This window comes from Oryctolagus cuniculus, chromosome 17, assembly GCF_051225735.1.
Source record: "Oryctolagus cuniculus isolate XC-2025 breed Fujian yellow rabbit chromosome 17, ASM5122573v1, whole genome shotgun sequence".
NCBI classification, from domain to species: Eukaryota; Metazoa; Chordata; class Mammalia; order Lagomorpha; family Leporidae; genus Oryctolagus; species Oryctolagus cuniculus.
Window position 1 is genome coordinate 33520328 of NC_142883.1, and position 17104 is coordinate 33537431.

The following is a 17104-nucleotide window of genomic DNA, read 5'->3' on the forward strand; positions in this document are numbered from 1 at the left end:
CTGGTAACATTACGCCGGTTCAGGGTGACTGGTCCCTTAGTCTTTGCCTCTTGGTAGAGGGTGGGTTTCCTGGAGGTCCTCAGTGTGTATGTTTATCCCTAGAAGATTTCAGACTGTGCCAAAATCATTGCAGTGTGTGTCGCCTGAGATCTGATATTCATACAGATACAGCCCATATCAGATTTTCCTTGAGTCAAAAATGCTAGGGGGTATTTCTTTTGCTTTTGCCAAGTCATTGTGCAAATATCTATCAAATGGGCCGGCGCCGTGGCTCACTAGGCTAATCTTCTACCTAGTGGCGCCGGCACACCGGGTTCTAGTTCCGGTTGGGGCGCTGGATTCTGTCCCGGTTGCCCTTCCTCCAGGCCAGCTCTCTGCTGTGGCCAGGGAGTGCAGTGGAGGATGGCCCAAGTCCTTGAGCCCTGCACCCCATGGGAGACCAGGAGAAGCACCTGGCTCCTGGCTTCAGATCAGTGCGGTGCACCGGCCGCAGCGCACCGGCCGCGGCAGCCATTGGAGGGTGAACCAACGGCAGAGGAAGACATTTCTCTCTGTCTCTCTCTCTCACTGTCCACTCTGCCTGTCCAAAAAAAAAAAAAAAAAATCTATCAAATGAAGAAAATGCTATTTCCTCTTCCCAGAGTTTTCTAAATAGTTTTAAAAATTATGTTCAAAAACACTTCATATTAAAATTTGTTGATCGGGGGTTGGCGCTGTGGCACAGCAGGTTAATGCCCTGGCCTGAAACGCCAGCATCCCATATAGGCTCCGGTTCTAGTCCCAGCTGCTCCACTTTCAATCCAGCATCTCTGCTATGGCCTGGGAAAGCAGTAGAAGATGGCCCAAGTCCTTGGGCCCCTGCACCTGCGTGGGAGACCTGGAGGAAGCTCCTGGCTCCTGGCTTCGGATTGGCGCAGCTCCAGCCATTTCGGCAACTGGGGAATGAACCACTGGATGGAAGACCTCTCTCTCTCTCTCTGTGTAGCTCTGACTTTCAAATAAATAAATAAATTTTTTTTGACAGGCAGATTGGACAGTGAGAGAGAGACAGAGAGAAAGGTCTTCCTTTTTCCGTTGGTTCACTCCCCCAATGGCCGCTGCAGCCGGCACACCACACTGATCCAAAGCCAGGAGCCAGGTGCTTCTCCTGGTCTTCCATGCAGGTGCAGGACCCAAGGACTTGGGCCATCCTCCACTGCACTCTCGGGCCACAGCAGAGAGCTGGACTGGAAGAGGAGCAACCAGGACAGAATCCAGCGCCCCAACCGGGACTAGAACCCAGGGTGCCGGCACCGCAGGTGGAGGATTAGCCTATTGAGCCGCGGTGCCAGCCTCAAATAAATAAATAAATAAATCTTTAAAAAATACATTCATAGGTACTATCCCACACTCCATCACTTTGTTGGCAGATCCATTTTATTTCTGTTAAAACCTATACCTTCTGGCAAAGACTCTAAAGTCATTTTGAGAGAAGGAAATGGACAATTTTCAGAAACCTGAGCCTTGCACAGGGATGCACATCCGAAGACCTGCTCAAGAACCACCCTCTATTCAGCAGGCAAACCTAAGGGACTACTCTTCTCCTGGGGTGACGTTACCATTGATCCTGAACTCGGAAGGATATTGCAGGAATTTCCCTCTCCAAACACAGATTCTTTCTGATTTTTAGATTGTGGTGCAGTTATCTGAGGAAGCTTTAGTAACTACAGTTGGTTGAATGTTAATCCACTACTGGAATTTCAAGCAATTCAACAGGATCAGCATCAAATTTTTTTTTTCATAGTCAAGCAACAGCTGAGATCAAAATATACTGCAGGCACAAAGTCCTTAGAAAGGTGCATCTCGGGCCGGCGCCGCGGCTCACTAGGCTAATCCTCCGCCTAGCGGCGCCGGCACACCGGGTTCTAGTCCCGGTCGGGGCGCCGGATTCTGTCCCGGTTGCCCCTCTTCCAGGCCAGCTCTCTGCTGTGGCCAGGGAGTGCAGTGGAGGATGGCCCAGGTGCTTGGGCCCTGCACCCCATGGGAGACCAGGAAAAGCACCTGGCTCCTGGCTCCTGCCATCGGATCAGCGCGGTGCGCCGGCTGCAGCGCGCCGGCCGCGGCGGCCATTGGAGGGTGAACCAACGGCAAAGGAAGACCTTTCTCTCTGTCTCTCTCTCACTGTCCACTCTGCCTGTCAAAAAAAAAAAAAAAGGTGCATCTCAAATTCTGCGAAGCCTGCAATATGACGAGCAACGTGTCTTAAAGAAGCAATAGTATTTTTTTTTTTTTTTTTTTGACATAAAACAAGTTGGGCAGGGGCTGGCGCTTTGATGCAGTGAGTTAAAGCCCCAGTCTGAAGCACCAGCATCCCATATGGGCGCAGGTTTGAGTCCTGGCTACTCTACTTCCAATCCAGCTCTCTCCTATGGCCTGGGAAAGCAGTAGAAGATGGCCCAAGTCCTTGGGCCCCTGCACCGGCATGGGAGACCTGAAGAAGATCCTGGCTCCTGGCTTTGGATCAGAACAGCTCCAGCCATTACAGCCATCTGGGGAGCGAACCAGCAGATGGAAGACTTTCTCTCTCTTTCTCTGCCTTTCTGTAACTCTGCCTTTCAAATAAATAAATGAAGCTTAAAGAAAAAAAAAATTGGGTAGTTGCTGTAGAGTTCCCAGCACCTAGATGCCCAACATCCAATGGTAATCTTGGCTGCCAACACTTAGAAAGTGAAGATTTCCTGTCACAATTGCATCCTGATAATGGCTTAATAATTTTAAAGTCAGCTCTCGGCCGGCGCCGCGGCTCACTAGGCTAATCCTCCGCCTTGCGGCGCCGGCACACCGGGTTCTAGTCACGGTCGGGGCACCGGATTCTATCCCGGTTGCCCCTCTTCCAGGCCAGCTCTCTGCTGTGGCCAGGGAGTGCAGTGGAGGATGACCCAAGTGCTTGGGCCCTGAACCCCATGGGAGACCAGGAGAAGCACCTGGCTCCTGCCATCGGATCAGCGTGGTGCGCCGGCCGCAGCGTGCTGGCCGCGGCGGCCATTGGAGGGTGAACCAACGGCAAAAAGGAAGACCTTTCTTTCTGTCTCTCTCTCTCTCTCACTGTCCACTCTGCCTGTCAAAAAAAAAATTTAAAAAAATTTTTTTTAAAAAGCTCTCACTTTGCCTATTGTTTTCCTGAAATTTCTGCTCATGATGGGATGAGAAAGGATTCTAGCACTTTCCCCACTCTTGGCAAGCAATGGTGGATGGTGTGTATGGTGAGAGGCATGCTGTACCCAAATGCCCAGGAAGGGCATCACCCTGAACCACGCGTCCATTGAGGCCTTCTTCCACACACACGCAAAAAAATCAAGATTTCTTCCAGGTTTTCTGGTTCCATGGTCTGTATGCTGTACTCTAACCTCCTGGCTGTAAGCCATAGGCCGTGTTTTAGCTGTGAATGTCTGCACTTGAACTCCTTGGCACTTATTAAAAATATCTCCATGGGGCCAGCGCTGTGGTACAGTAGGTTAATCTTCCGCCTGAAGCACTGGCATCCCATATGGGCACCAGGTTCTAGTCCCAGCTGCTGCTCTTCCAATCCAGCTCTCTGCTGTGGCCTGGGAAAGCAGTAGAAGATGGCCCAAGTCCTTGGACCCCTGCACCTGCATGGGAGACTGGGAGGAAGCACCTGGCTCCTGGTTTCGGATAGGTGCAGCTCCAGCCATTGTGGCCACTTGGGGAGTGAACCAATGGAAGGAAGATCTTTCTCTCGGCCGGCGCCGCAGCTCAATAGGCTAATCCTCCACCTGCGGTGCCGGCACACCAGGTTCTAGTCCCCGTCCGGGCACGGGATTCTGTCCCGGTTGCCCCTCTTCCAGTCCAGCTCTCTGCTGTGGCCCGGGAGTGCAGTGGAGGATGGCCCAGGTGCTTGGGCCCTGTACCCCATGGGAGACCAGGATAAGCACCTGGCTCCTGGCTTTGGATCAGTGCAGTGCGCCGGCCAGAGTGGCCATTGGAGGGTGAGCCAGCGGCAAGGGAGGACCTTTCTCTCTGTCTCTCTCTCTCACTGTCCACTCTGCCTGTCAAAAAAAAAAAAAAATCTTTTACTCTGTTTCTCCCTCTCACTGTCTATAACTCTACCTCTCAAAAAAAAAAAAAAATTCTCCAGGCTATTGGACATTGTGTGAAGAACAGTGGGAGATATCCTGTCATTATCTTCTCCCAGACCCTCTAGTGTCAACTTTACCCTAAATCTATGTTTTTAAAAATCATTGGTGGGGGCCAGCGCCATGGCTCACTAGGCTAATCCTCCGCCTTGCGGCACCGGCACACCGGGTTCTAGTTCCGGTCGGGGCGCCGGATTCTATCCCGGTTGCCCCTCTTCCAGGCCAGCTCTCTGCTGTGGCCAGGGAGTGCAGTGGAGGATGGCCAAGTCCTTGGACCCTGCACCCCATGGGAGACCAGGATAAGTACCTGGCTCCTGTCATCGGATCAGCGCGGTGCGCCGGCTGCAGCGTGCTGGCCGCGGCGGCCATTGGAGGGTGAACCAACGGCAAAGGAAGACCTTTCTTTCTGTCTCTCTCTCTCTCTCACTGTCCACTCTGCCTGTCAAAAAAAAAAAAAAATCATTGGTGGGGCCGGTGCTGTGGCTCACTTGGTTAATCCTCCATCTGTGGCGCTGCCATCCCATATAGGTGCCGGGTTCTAGTCCCGGTTGCTCCTCTTCCAGTCCAGCTCTCTGCTGTGGCCCAGGAGGGCTCCTGCACTCGTATGGGAGACCAGGAGGAAGCACCTGGCTCCTGGCTTCGGATCAGTGCAGCACCGGCCATAGTGGCCATTTGGGGAGTGAACCAGTGGAAGGAAGACCTTTCTCTCTATCTCTCTCTCTCTGTCTATAACTCTACCTGTCAAATAAATAAAATAAAAATAAAAAATCATTGGTTATTGAGAAGGGAGGTTTTTCAGAATAATGCAAATTATTTCAGCTTGACACATTAGCTGTCCAGAATTCAGTTTCAGCCCCATTGTAGATCCCAAACTATCCACTGGCAGCAAGAATTTCACTAAGGAGGTTATTGAATGTGGTTGCAGATGAGCCGCCCACTTGTGAACTATGACTTGACATGGGCCACCAATAGTCTTTGGTTCCACAAAACACCCTTGGAAGCAGTGACACTGAACTGATGCTCCTCGGTAGAGTGCAATGTTTGCCTTCTCGTTGTGGTTTTAATTTACATTTCTCTTATGATTAGAGATGTTGAGTGTTTTTCATACAGCTGTTGGTTACTTCTTTGGAGAAATGTCTATTCAAGTCCTTTGCCCATTTTAAAAATGGGGTTATTTGCTTCTTTGTTATTGCGTAGTTTGAGTTCCTTCTGTATTTTGGATATTAACGCCCTTTTTGACTTAGAACTGGCAAACATTTTCTTTCAGACTGTGGATTGTCTGTTCATTCTATTGTTTTCTTTGCTATGAAGAAGAGTTTTAGTTTGATGAAATCCCATTTGTCTATTTTTGGTTTTTTTGTCTATGCTTTTGAGTTAATTTCCAACAAATCACTGCCCAGACCAATGTCATGGAGCTTTTCCCATTTGTTTTCTTCTAGTAATTTTTAGTAATTGTAGTTTCAAGTATTACACTTAAATATGTAGCTTTTTATGACTATACATGTATAGATACTCATATATACACATACTTATTATACATATAATCATTGATACACTCATATATATATAGATACCTATATATATCCTTATTCATAGATATACTCACATATGTATAGAGTGGTATAAAGGTCCATTTTAATTCTTCTGCATGTGAATATCTAGTTTTCCTAACACCAGCTATTGAAGAGGCTGTCATTTCCCCTATGTGTATTACTGACACCTTTGTTGAAAATAAATTGATTATAAATGTGTGTATTTATTTCTGGGCTCTATCATATTCCATTAGTTGATGGGTCTATTTTCACAGCCATTCCATGCTGTTTTGGTTATTATAGCTCTGTAATGTATTTGCAACCCACTATTGTGATGCTCCCAGCTTTGTTAATTTTGATCAAGATTACTTTGACCATTTGGAGTCTTACAAACTTTGGATTTTTTCCTATTTCTGTGAAGAGTGATATTTGAATTTTGTTAGAGATTGCACTGAATCTGTAGATAGCTTTGGGTAGTTGGTATTTTAATAATATTAAGTCTTTTTTCTCATCTCTAATTTATTTCTGCTCTGATTTTTATTATTTTCTTCCTTCTAATAAATTTGAATTTAGTTTTTTCTTCTTTTTCTAGGTTGTTTAAGATATTTTTTCTTTTCTGATGTAGGCATTTATTGCTATAACTTTCCCTGTTGGCCTAACATATGATCTATCGTGGAGAATATTCTGTGTGTACTTGGGAAGATGTGCATTCTGTTGCTGTCGGGTGGAATGTTCTGTGTGTCGTCCGTCAGGTCCATTTGGTCTGAAGTACAACCCAAGTCGAATGTTTCCTTGCTGGCTTTTCTTTCAGGATTATCTGTCCTTTGTTGCAAGCAAAGTATTAAAGTCCCCTATTATTATTGTCTTACAGTCTGTGTCTCTGATCAGATCTCTTCATTTGCTGTAAACATTTATGTGGTCTTATGTTGGCATGTTTGTTTCCAGATGTTAGATCCTCTTGGTGAATTGGTCCCTTTATACTATATAATGAGCTTTGTTCTCTTTTTTGCAGCTTTTGGCCTAAAGTCTGTTTTGTCAGCTTCAGACAGTACTGATTGATTCCCTGCTATGGCAATTGAGGCAGTTGGCACATTACTCTTCCTCCTTCATCCATCTTCCGATCTGGAAACTTAACGCTTATTTTCCTTTACCAGGATTTATTCTACTATCATTCTGTTCTGTAATCATGATCCTCAGATTATGTAACTGTTGTCTAAAACTGCCCAGCCTCTCACACCGGCTTCCCCATTCCTAACTTCTTTTGGCTTTGTAATTATTTGTTTTTGAAGTCACTTGTACTGCACATAAACATTCAAGTTACCATTATAACCATTATAAATGAAAAATAATGTTTCTCTGCTCCATCCCCTCAGGGCTGTGAGGAGGAGTCTGGCTCCTGCAGTGATCTCCTGTCACACTCACACCCCTGGAGCAGCCATTCCTGCTCCGGCAGTTGAGTCTCTGGATAACTGACTGGTCGCCTCCCTAGCATACACACACACACACACACACACACACTCAGCTGCCTCTCTTCCTCTACGTAGAGTTAGCACCATTCTTCCTTGTCTCGACGTCCAGTGTAGAGCCATGCCAGTGCGTACGACTCCTGGACTGCATTCGTTTTTTCATGTTCCCAACTCTAAATGACAACTTTGTTCTCAGTAATAATCATGATAAAAATCAGTAAGGACCAGAAAAGAAACAGAGTGGGGCTGTTCTTTTTCCATTATTATGAAACCCATCAAGCCACAATGCTGCCCCTTTTTATTACCTTTGTATTTGCCATTCTTCTGTAAATTCCTACTGAAATAATTTCTAAACCTCTTTTGTATTATTTCTAATTGTTTTTAATTTTAAAAATTTTATTCTATATTTTATATTTTACTTTCCAGCTCTATGTTGAAATTTTGATTTCTGTAAACATATTTGGATTTCCAAGAACTCATTTTTGCTTAGTCTTTCATATAACTCTATTTTTATTTTATAGATATTAACATCCTCTTGCCTCTAATAGGCACTAGAAGATTTTTTAAAACATTTATTATTTTTATTTATTTGAAAAGCAGAGACAGAGGGAGGGAGGGAGAAAGAGAGAAAGAGAGAAAGAGAGAAAGGTATCTTCTATCTATTGGTTTACTCCCCAGATGCCTGCAACAGTTGAGGTTGGACCAGGCCAAAGGCAGAAACCAGAAACTCTATCTGAGTCCTCCATGTGGGTGGCAAGGACCCAAGTATTCAAGCCATCACCTGCTGCCTCCTACGTGCATTAACAGGAATCTGGATCATAAGTGGTACAGTTGGTATTCCATCCCAGGCCCTCTGATATGGGATGCGGACAACCCAAGTGGTAGCTTAACCTGCTGGGCCACAGTGCCCCTCTCTCTCTCTCCCTCTCTCTCTCTTTTTAAAAAGGTTTTTATGATCCCTGCATCATTTTTGTTTTCTTTCCAGTCACATTTTTTTAAAAAGAGATTTTATTTATTTATTTGAGAGGTAGAGTTACAGACAGTGAGAGGGAGAGACAGAGAGAGAGATCTTCCTTCCATTGGTTCACTCCCCAAATGGCCACTACTGCTGGAGCTGTGCCGATCTGAAGCCAGGAGTCAGGTGCCTCTTCCTGGTCTCCCATGTGGGTGCAGGGGCTCGAGCACTTGGGCCATCCTCCACTGCTTTCCCAGGCCATAGCAGAGAGCTGGATTGGAAGTGGAGCAGCTGGGACTAGAACCAGTGCTCATATGGGGTGCCGGCGCTGCAGGTGGAGGATTAGCCTACTGCACTACAATGCCAGCCCCTCCAGTCACTTTTCAACTTCTTTGTTTTTGCTTTTTCATGTTGGAGACTTCCTTAAATGCCTGGTGATCCTTGTTGTCTATGTCCATTTAGGAGGAAGGCACTAAAAAGTTGATTAGAACCTCTTTGTGTAGGCATGGCTTTCATACTGATGGATCAGGTGGGAAGTAAGTAATTCACCAAAGGCTCCCCAGTGCCAATTTGTTGAGGCCTATTTTTCTGGGGTTGTTATTTATCCAAAGAAAAACCTTGGTTTCCTGCCTTTAAGTCAACTGCCGGAGTTCTGGACTGGATTGATGAGGGGCATGAGACCCAGTCTTTTTTGCATTTGGGTCTGGGACCCCTGATGCTACATTCTCAAGATTCTTGTGTTTCATCACATTCGTTCCTGTTGCCAAGGACTTCACAAGAGAACCACTGCAAGCTGTCTCCCCAACAAGCACTCCCAATTTCTTCTCCCTTGTCCAGTTTCCACCAAAAGGCCAACTATTCCTGTTCCAAATCATTCAAGAGTTGTCATGTGATAAATTCAACAATGACCCATGGGACATTGGGGTGTTTGCTAGAGGGTTTTGGGGAAAGATTTTCCCTCCAGTTAAAGATAAAAGAGGTAGGAGGAAAAAGAAATCCCCCACCCCCTTTCCTCACTTCCAGCCTTTGAATGAGACTGTGAGGATAAACATGATTAAAGGCAGTGGAAACCACCTTGTCTCATGAGGGAAAGGTCAAGAGCATCACAGATTTCCTGTACCAGGGTCTTGATGTCATTGAGCCACTGGGCCACAACTGGACCACTCTCTCTTGCTGCTGTCTTACTCTTCAAGAAATTTTATTTCAAATGCCTCATTACATCTTTAACAACCATTTCCTAAACGTCCTAAGAGGCCAGGTGTGACTTGTCGGAACCATGAATCACACTGGAATCTATTTGTAAAAGAGAGGGGGTAGAGATGATAATCTCTAGTCCCATATCTCTGAACACACTTTTTGTTGAGATCTGAGTACATATACACAGTATTTTTGAGCAAAACAACTTTAAAGTGGTTCCAGTGAGCCTTATTAGCTCCAGCGGCCGGGACTTTCTACTCAGTGTTACCATTAAATGTTCCCAGGCCCCAGGAGAGGCGGACGAGCCAACTCAGCTCTCCCTTGGGCTCTGACCTTCCAATGGGGCATAGCAGTGAGTCAATTTCCAGTGGGTGTTCTCAGTGAAATTAATAGCTTCTCATTTGGGGGCCGGTGCCATGGCTCACTTGGTTGATCCTCCACCTGTGGCGCTGGCATCCCATATGGGCGCCGGGTTCTAGTCCCATTGCTTCTCTTCCAGTCCAGCTCTCTGCTGTGGCCCGGGAGGGCAGTGGAGGATGGCCCAAGTGCTTGGGCCCTGCACCTGCATGGGAGACCAGGAGGAAGCAGCTGGCTCCTGGCTTCGGATCAGTGCAGCACACTGGCCGTGGTGGCCATTTGGGGGCTGAACCAATGGAAGGAAGACCTTTCTCTCTGTCTCTCTCTCACTGTCTAACTCTGTCTGTCAAATAAAATTTTAAAAAAGCTTCTCATTTGAATGTTTTCTGATTTCCAAACTCTTCCACCAACATTAGCACACTTGACCTCATCTATCATCTTTCCTGTGCCCACTGAGCAGATGAGGAAATGGAGACTTCCAGCACATTGACTGAAAGAGAATGGAAATGATGACCCTATGGGTAAGATCCAGCTATGCAACCAACCAATCACATGACACGTAGCATGTCACGTCTTCAGGCCTCAATTTCTGCATATAAAAAGTGGAAAATTGGATTAGATGACCTCTGAAGTCTCCATAGAGCTTCCAGAAATCATGATTTTATGTCCATTCAAGGTTGCATGGCTTGTTTGTGGCAGAACTGTGGGAAGAACCCAGGTGTTTTGGCCCCTGGCCAAACTCCACCCCACCAGTAATCTGTGAGTTCCTCCAAGGTAATTCTTTCCTCCAGGATGAGTGGACGCTGTGGCTTCTACCTCTTCTTTCCCTAACCTTTGCTGGAACAGAAAGACTTGGTTGGAGAGAAGGAATAGGGTGATGTCTGGGTGAGATGGGAAACTGGATGAAAGCAAACGATACTCTTGAAGCATTTTGTACGTAAGCCTAAGTCACAGGAAGCAGTGAACTCAGGGTGTAAGTGATGGAAATCTTGGAGAAAAGTGGCCATGTCACTTGGTGCAGTTCTGGCAGGGAAGGACTGTGTCTTGTTCCTTTGCATTTAATCTTTTTTTTTTTTAATTTAACAAGAGAGAGAGAGAGAAAGAAAGATCTTCCTTCCGTTGGTTCACCCCCTAAATGGCCGCCACGGCCAGAACTGCGCCAATCCGAAGCCAGGAGCAGGTGCTTCTTCCTGATCTCCCATGCAGGTGCAGGGGCCCAAGGACTTGAGTCATCCTCCACTGCTTTCCCAGGCCACAGCAGAGCTGGATTGGAAGTGGAGCAGCTGGGACTCAAACCAGCGCCCATATGGGGTGCCAGCATTGCAGGTGGTGGCTTTACCTGCTATATCACAGCACAGGCCCCTCTCTTTTTGTTTCTATGTTTCCTTCTCTCTCTCTGTATGTCATTTTCATTTGGAACTGTTTATTGTTTTTTCAATTACTTAATTCTGGCCACTGCATTTGATATAATGTTAAACTTTTTTTTAATTTCTTTTAGGAAAGTTTATTTTTTTTAATTTATTTTTATTTTTATTAGTTTTTGACAGGCAGAATGGACAGTGAGAGAGAGAAAGACAGAGACAGAGAGAAAGGTCTTCCTTTACCATTGGTTCACCCTCCAATGGCCACCGCGGCCGGTGCGCTGCGGCTAGCACATCGCGCTGATCTGAAGCCAGGAGCCAGGTGCTTCTCCTGGTCTCCCATGCAGGTGCAGGGCCCAAGGACTTGGCCATCCTCCACTGCACTCCTGGGCCACAGCAGAGAGCTGGACTGGAAGAGGGGCAACCGGGACAGAATCTGGCGCCCCGATCGGGACTAGAACCCGGTGTGCTGGCGCCACAAGGTGGAGGATTAGCCTATTGAGCCGCAGCACCAGCCGGGAAAGTTTATTTTTAAATAAATGAACCTAACTTACTTTCCATTATCCATACCCCGATATTCTCCACCATGTTGTTTTCTTTTTTTTTTTTAACTTTTATTTAGTAGATATAAATTTCCAAAATACAGTTATGGATTACAGTGGCTTTTTCCCCTCCATAACTTCCCTCTCACCTGCAACCCTCCCATCTCCCGCTCCTTCTCCCATTCCATTCACATCAAGATTCATTTTCAATTATCTTTATAAACAGAAGATAAATTTAATATATATTAAGTAAAGATTTCATCAGTTTGCCCCCACACAGAACACAAAGTGCAAAATACTGTTTGAGCACTAGTCATATCATTAATTCACACTGAACTACACATTAAGGACAGAGAAGCTGTCTGCACCTTAATGTTTATTGCAGCTCAATTCACAATAGCTAAGACCTGGAATCAACCCAAATGCCCATCAGCTGTAGACTGGATAAAGAAATTATGGGACATGTACTCTATAGAATACTATACAGCAGTAAAAAACAATGAAATCCAGTCATTTGCAATAAAATGGAGGAATCTGGAAAACACCATGCTGAGTGAAATAAGCCAGTCCCAGAGGGACAAATATCATATGTTCTCCCTGATCGGTGACAACTAACTGAGCATCAAAAAGGAAACCTGGTGAAGTGAAATGGACACCATGAGAAACAGTGACTTGATCAGCCCCGTCATCACTGTTGATGTACAATTTAATACTTTATCCCTTTTAGTATTTTTTGTTCTACTTAATACTATTGGTTGAGCTATGTAATTAACACACAATTATTCTTAGGTGTTTAAAGTTAACTGAAAAGTGATCTCCGTTAAATATAAGAGTGGGAATAAGAGAGGGAGGTGATGTACAATTTGGGACATGCTCAAGCTGACTTGCCCCAAGTGGTGGAGTTAGAAATGTGCCAGGGGATTCCAATACAATCCCATCAAGTTTGCATGTACCAATGCCATCTCACTAGTCCAAGTGATCCATTTCTGTTCACAATTGATCATAAACTTCTTTTTAAAAGATTTATTTCATTTATTTGAATGACAGAATTACAGAGAGAGGTCGAGACAGAAAGAGAGGTCTTCCATCTGCTGGTTCACTCCCCAAATGGCTGCAATGGATGGAGCTGAGCTGATCCAGAGCCAGGAACCAGGAGCCAGGAGCCAGGAGCCAGGAGCTTCTTCTGGGTCTTCCATGTGGGCGCAGAGGCCCAAGGACTTTGGCTATCCTCCACTTCTTTCCCAGGCAAATTAGCAGGGAGCTGGATTGGAAGTGGAGCAGCCGAGACTCAAATCATCACCCATATGGGCTGCAGGTGCTGCAGGGCAGGGCTTATCCCACTGCACCACAGCGCTGGCCCCTAATGTACCAAAGTAATTCTCAAGAGAGGTAGGAACAGGGCACCTGCCCACCAAAAGTCATGTTTGTTTTTTTGCAGTCTGGGGGAGGGAAGAAAAAAGTGCTGCTGTCTGTAGTTGAAGCCGCCAGCCTCACAGCTGTGGCTGAACATGCTAAAACACACCGGACAGCCCTCTACAATGAAGGCCTAGCAGAAAATATCCACAGTGGAAAAAAATCCCACTCTAGAATGAAATCTGTAATGTGCATCAGAGCTAAGAGTATGGAGAGTCAGGTAATTGATTAATTTTATTAAATTCAAGACTACTTGGGGCTGGCGCTGTGGTGCAGTGGGTTAAAGCCCTGGCCTGAAGCACCAGCATCCCTTATGGGTGCCAGTTCTAGTCCTGGCTGCTCCTCTTGCAATCCAGCTCTCTGCTATGGCCTGGGAAGGCAGTGGAGGATGGCCCAAGTCCTTGGGTCCCCGCACCCATGTGGGAGACCCGGAAGAAGCTCCTGGCTCCTGGCTTCAGATAGGCACAGCTCTGGCTGTTGCGGCCATCTGGGGAGTGAACCAGCAAATGGAAGACCTCTCTCTCTGTCTCTACCTCTCTCTGTAACTCTGTCTTTCAAATAAGTAAAATAATCTTTTAAAAAAAAATTAAGAATACTTGAGTCTAAGACCTACTATTTGACTAGCAAGTGACTTGAGTAATTGAATCCAAGTTTCAACTCAAACTGGTGCTCTGATATGAGATGTCAGCACTGCAAGCAGTGGTTTAACCCACTGCACCAAAACGCTAGTCCCAACAAATAAATCTTTAAAAAGATGATAGGGCAAACAAAATCATCCAGTCTGTGGAGCAGAAAGAAAAAAGAATGAATAAAAGTGGTAAGACCTTAAGTGACCTATGAAAACCCATCAACAGATTAGCTTATGCATTCTGGGAGTCTCAGAAGGAAAAGAGAGAAGAGATGCTTGAAGAAATAATGATGAGAAACATCCCATGTTTGATGAAAGACATGAATCCACATATCCAAGAAGACCAATGAATGAGCAGGTAAACCCAAAGAGGTCCACACTGTAGTTCACTATAACCAAACCATCAAAAGATGAAGAGAAAATCTTGAAAGCAGTAAGAGAGAAGTGACTCATATTTAAAAAATTCACAGCAGAATTAACATCCAGTTTCTCATAACAGATCATGGAGGCCAGAACACAGTGGGATGATATGTTTACAGGACTGAAAAAAACAACTGTCAGCCAAGAATTCCATCTTTCCAAAATGAAAGCATAACAGAGACATGCTCAGATAGACGAAAGCCAAGGGAGGTCACTGCCAGTAAAGCTGCTCTATGACAGATGCTGAAGCGAGCCCTTCAGACGGAGACATAAGGACTCCAGGTGGCGACTCAAAGTTATGTAACAAAATAAAGATCAGTGATAAAGGTAACTACAAGGAGGAACTACTTTCACTCAAACACCTGAAAGGAGCAACTCAGGAAGCAAAGATTGATCTCAGCATCCAGTCTGGGGGCTCACACCCAGCCCAAGATTGCAGGGCCCCATTGGTCTGGCATTTGGTGGAGGCTGGCAATGGTGGAGCAGGTGTGGAGGAGTAGCCACATGAGAGATCAGGAAGCAGAGAGAGACACAGGAAGCACGCTCAGCTCAAACAACCAGCCTCTCCAGAGAACTGGCCACTGGCGACCTCCAGTGACCTACCGACCTCCCACCAGTCCTACCTCTCAGACACCATAAGTAGATGAGGTCTCTCTCTCTCTCTCTCTCTCTCTCTCTCTCTCTCTCTTTTGACAGGCAGAGTGGACAGTGAGAGAGAGAGAGAGACAGAGAGAAAGGTCTTCCTTTGCCGTTGGTTCACCCTCCAATGGCCGCCGTGGCCGGTGCACCACACTGATCCGAAGCCAGGAGCCAGGTGCTTCTCCTGGTCTCCCATGGGGTGCAGGACTCAAGCTCTTGGGCCATCCTCCACTGCACTCCCGGGCCACAGCAGAGAACTGGCCTGGAAGAGGGGCAACCGGGACAGAATCTGGCACCCCGACCAGGACTAGAACCCGGTGTGCCGGCGCCGCAGGCCAAGGAATAGCCTATTGAGCCGTGGCGCCGGCCAATGAGGTCTCTTACCTTTTATCCATCAACCCTTAATATAAGACTTTGAGGTCTAAATACCTTGCGTGAGTTTGGGGAATCAAGTCTTGTTCAATCCATCACAGTAGGTAAAATAGAAATTAATGTTGTGTTCTGCTAAGCCTTCTTTTTGTTTCCTATAGCTAAAGGACAAATGCATAAATTAATCATTATAAATCTGTTAACAGACATAGGTGTAAAGAGTCATTTATGAAAATAACATAAAGGTGAAAGGAGGAAGCAGGCTAAAAACCACATGGATGTGCATTATTGAAGCCAAGTTTCTATTAGACAGATTTGGACTAATTCTAATGAGATTATTTTAAATTTAGGATGCTAATTATAATCCCCATGGTAACCACTAAGACAATAACTTCAACATACAGGGAAAAGAAAATAAAGGGGAAACCTAAATGGCACACTTACAAGAAAACACCTCAACCAAACACAAAAGGAGGTTATATTAGAAGTACTGAATGGAGAGAAAATAATGTAAGATATACAAAATCGAATAGCACAGTGACAGGAGGAAGTCCTTTACTGTCAGCAATCGCTTTAAATATTTAGTACATTCAACCTATCAAATAAAAGGCAGAAATTAGAAGAATAGATCAAATAATATAATCCCTACATGCTACTAAGTGGAGACTCACTTTAAATCCAAAGACAAAACTGAGCTTAAAGGAATAGGATAGAAAATGTTATTTTGGGGCTGGCACAGTGGTTCACTTGTTTAATCCTCTGCCTGAGGCACCGGCATCCCATATGGGTGCTGGGTTCGAGTCCCAGTGGCTCCTCTTCCAGTCCAGCTCTCTGCTGTGGCCCAGGAAGGCAGTGGAGGATGGCCCAAGTTTTTGGGCCCTGCACCTGCATGGGAGACCAGGAGGAGGCACCTGGCTCCTGCCTTCGGATCAGCACAGTGTGCCGGCCGTAGCGGCCATTTTGGGGGGTGAACCAATAGAAGGAAGACCTTTCTCTTTGTCTCTCCTTCTCACTGTCTAACTCTACCTGTCAAATAAAAAAATTGTTATTTCAGGAAGACAATAATCAAAACAGAGCTGTAGTAAGATCAATAAAGCAATAGAGAACTTGAACAATACTATAAACCAAATAGACCTAAAAGACACACACAGAACTTGTCATATCAGCATAATGTGCATTATTTTCAAGTGTGCAGGGACAATCTCAGGATAGACCCCATGTTAGGGCATAAATCTATTCTCAATAAATAGTAAGAAATTGAAGTCATACACAGTATATTCTCCAACCATAATGAAGTACAGTTGGAAATCCATAGCAAATGGAAAGCTGGAAATTTCACAAACATGTAAAAATTAAACAACACACTCTTCAACAACAAATTTGTCAAAGAAGAAATCACTGATGAAATTAGAAAATACTTTGAGATGAATGCAGACAAAAAGTCAACACACCAATATTTATAGGATGCAGTGAAAGCTGTATTTAGAGGACCATGTATAGTTGTAAGAGACTACATTAAAAAGAAGAAATATGTTAAATCAACTATCTAACTTTACAATTGAAGGAACTAAAAAAGAAGAGCAAACTAAAACCAAAGCAAGCAGAAAGAAATATTAAAGGTTATAACAGAGACAAATGAAATAGTAGAAAAATAATAGAAATAATCATATAACCAAAAGTTTCTTCATCAGGAAATTCAGCAAAATTTACAAACCTTTAGCTAAGTTTATTAAGAAAAAACAAGAATTCTGGTGAATAAGCCAGAAATGAAAGCAGACATTTTACCAACCTTACAAAAATTAAGAGTACTTGGGACATTATATGCTAACAAACTGGGTAATCCTGATTAAATGAAGAAAATCCTAGAGACAAACAAATTACTATAAATAACTCTAGAAGAAACAGAAAATCTTAATGGACTTATAATAAGTAAATATTTAATCAGTATTTAAAAAACTTCCAACCAAGAAAAGTCCAGACCAGATGGCTTCACTGGTAAATTCTGCCAAACATTTAAAAGAGAGTTAACACTAATACTACTCAAACTCTTCCAAAAAAGACACACTTTCCAACATACTCTATGGGGTCAGCA

General features: G+C 44.9%; 1 pseudogene; it reads right to left on the reverse strand.

Moving 5' to 3' along the window:
• Nucleotides 1–1357: 1357 nt before the first annotated feature.
• Nucleotides 1358–3469, reverse strand: LOC149121172 (glycerophosphocholine phosphodiesterase GPCPD1-like; annotated as a pseudogene).
• Between the last annotated feature and the right edge of the window lie 13635 nt (nucleotides 3470–17104).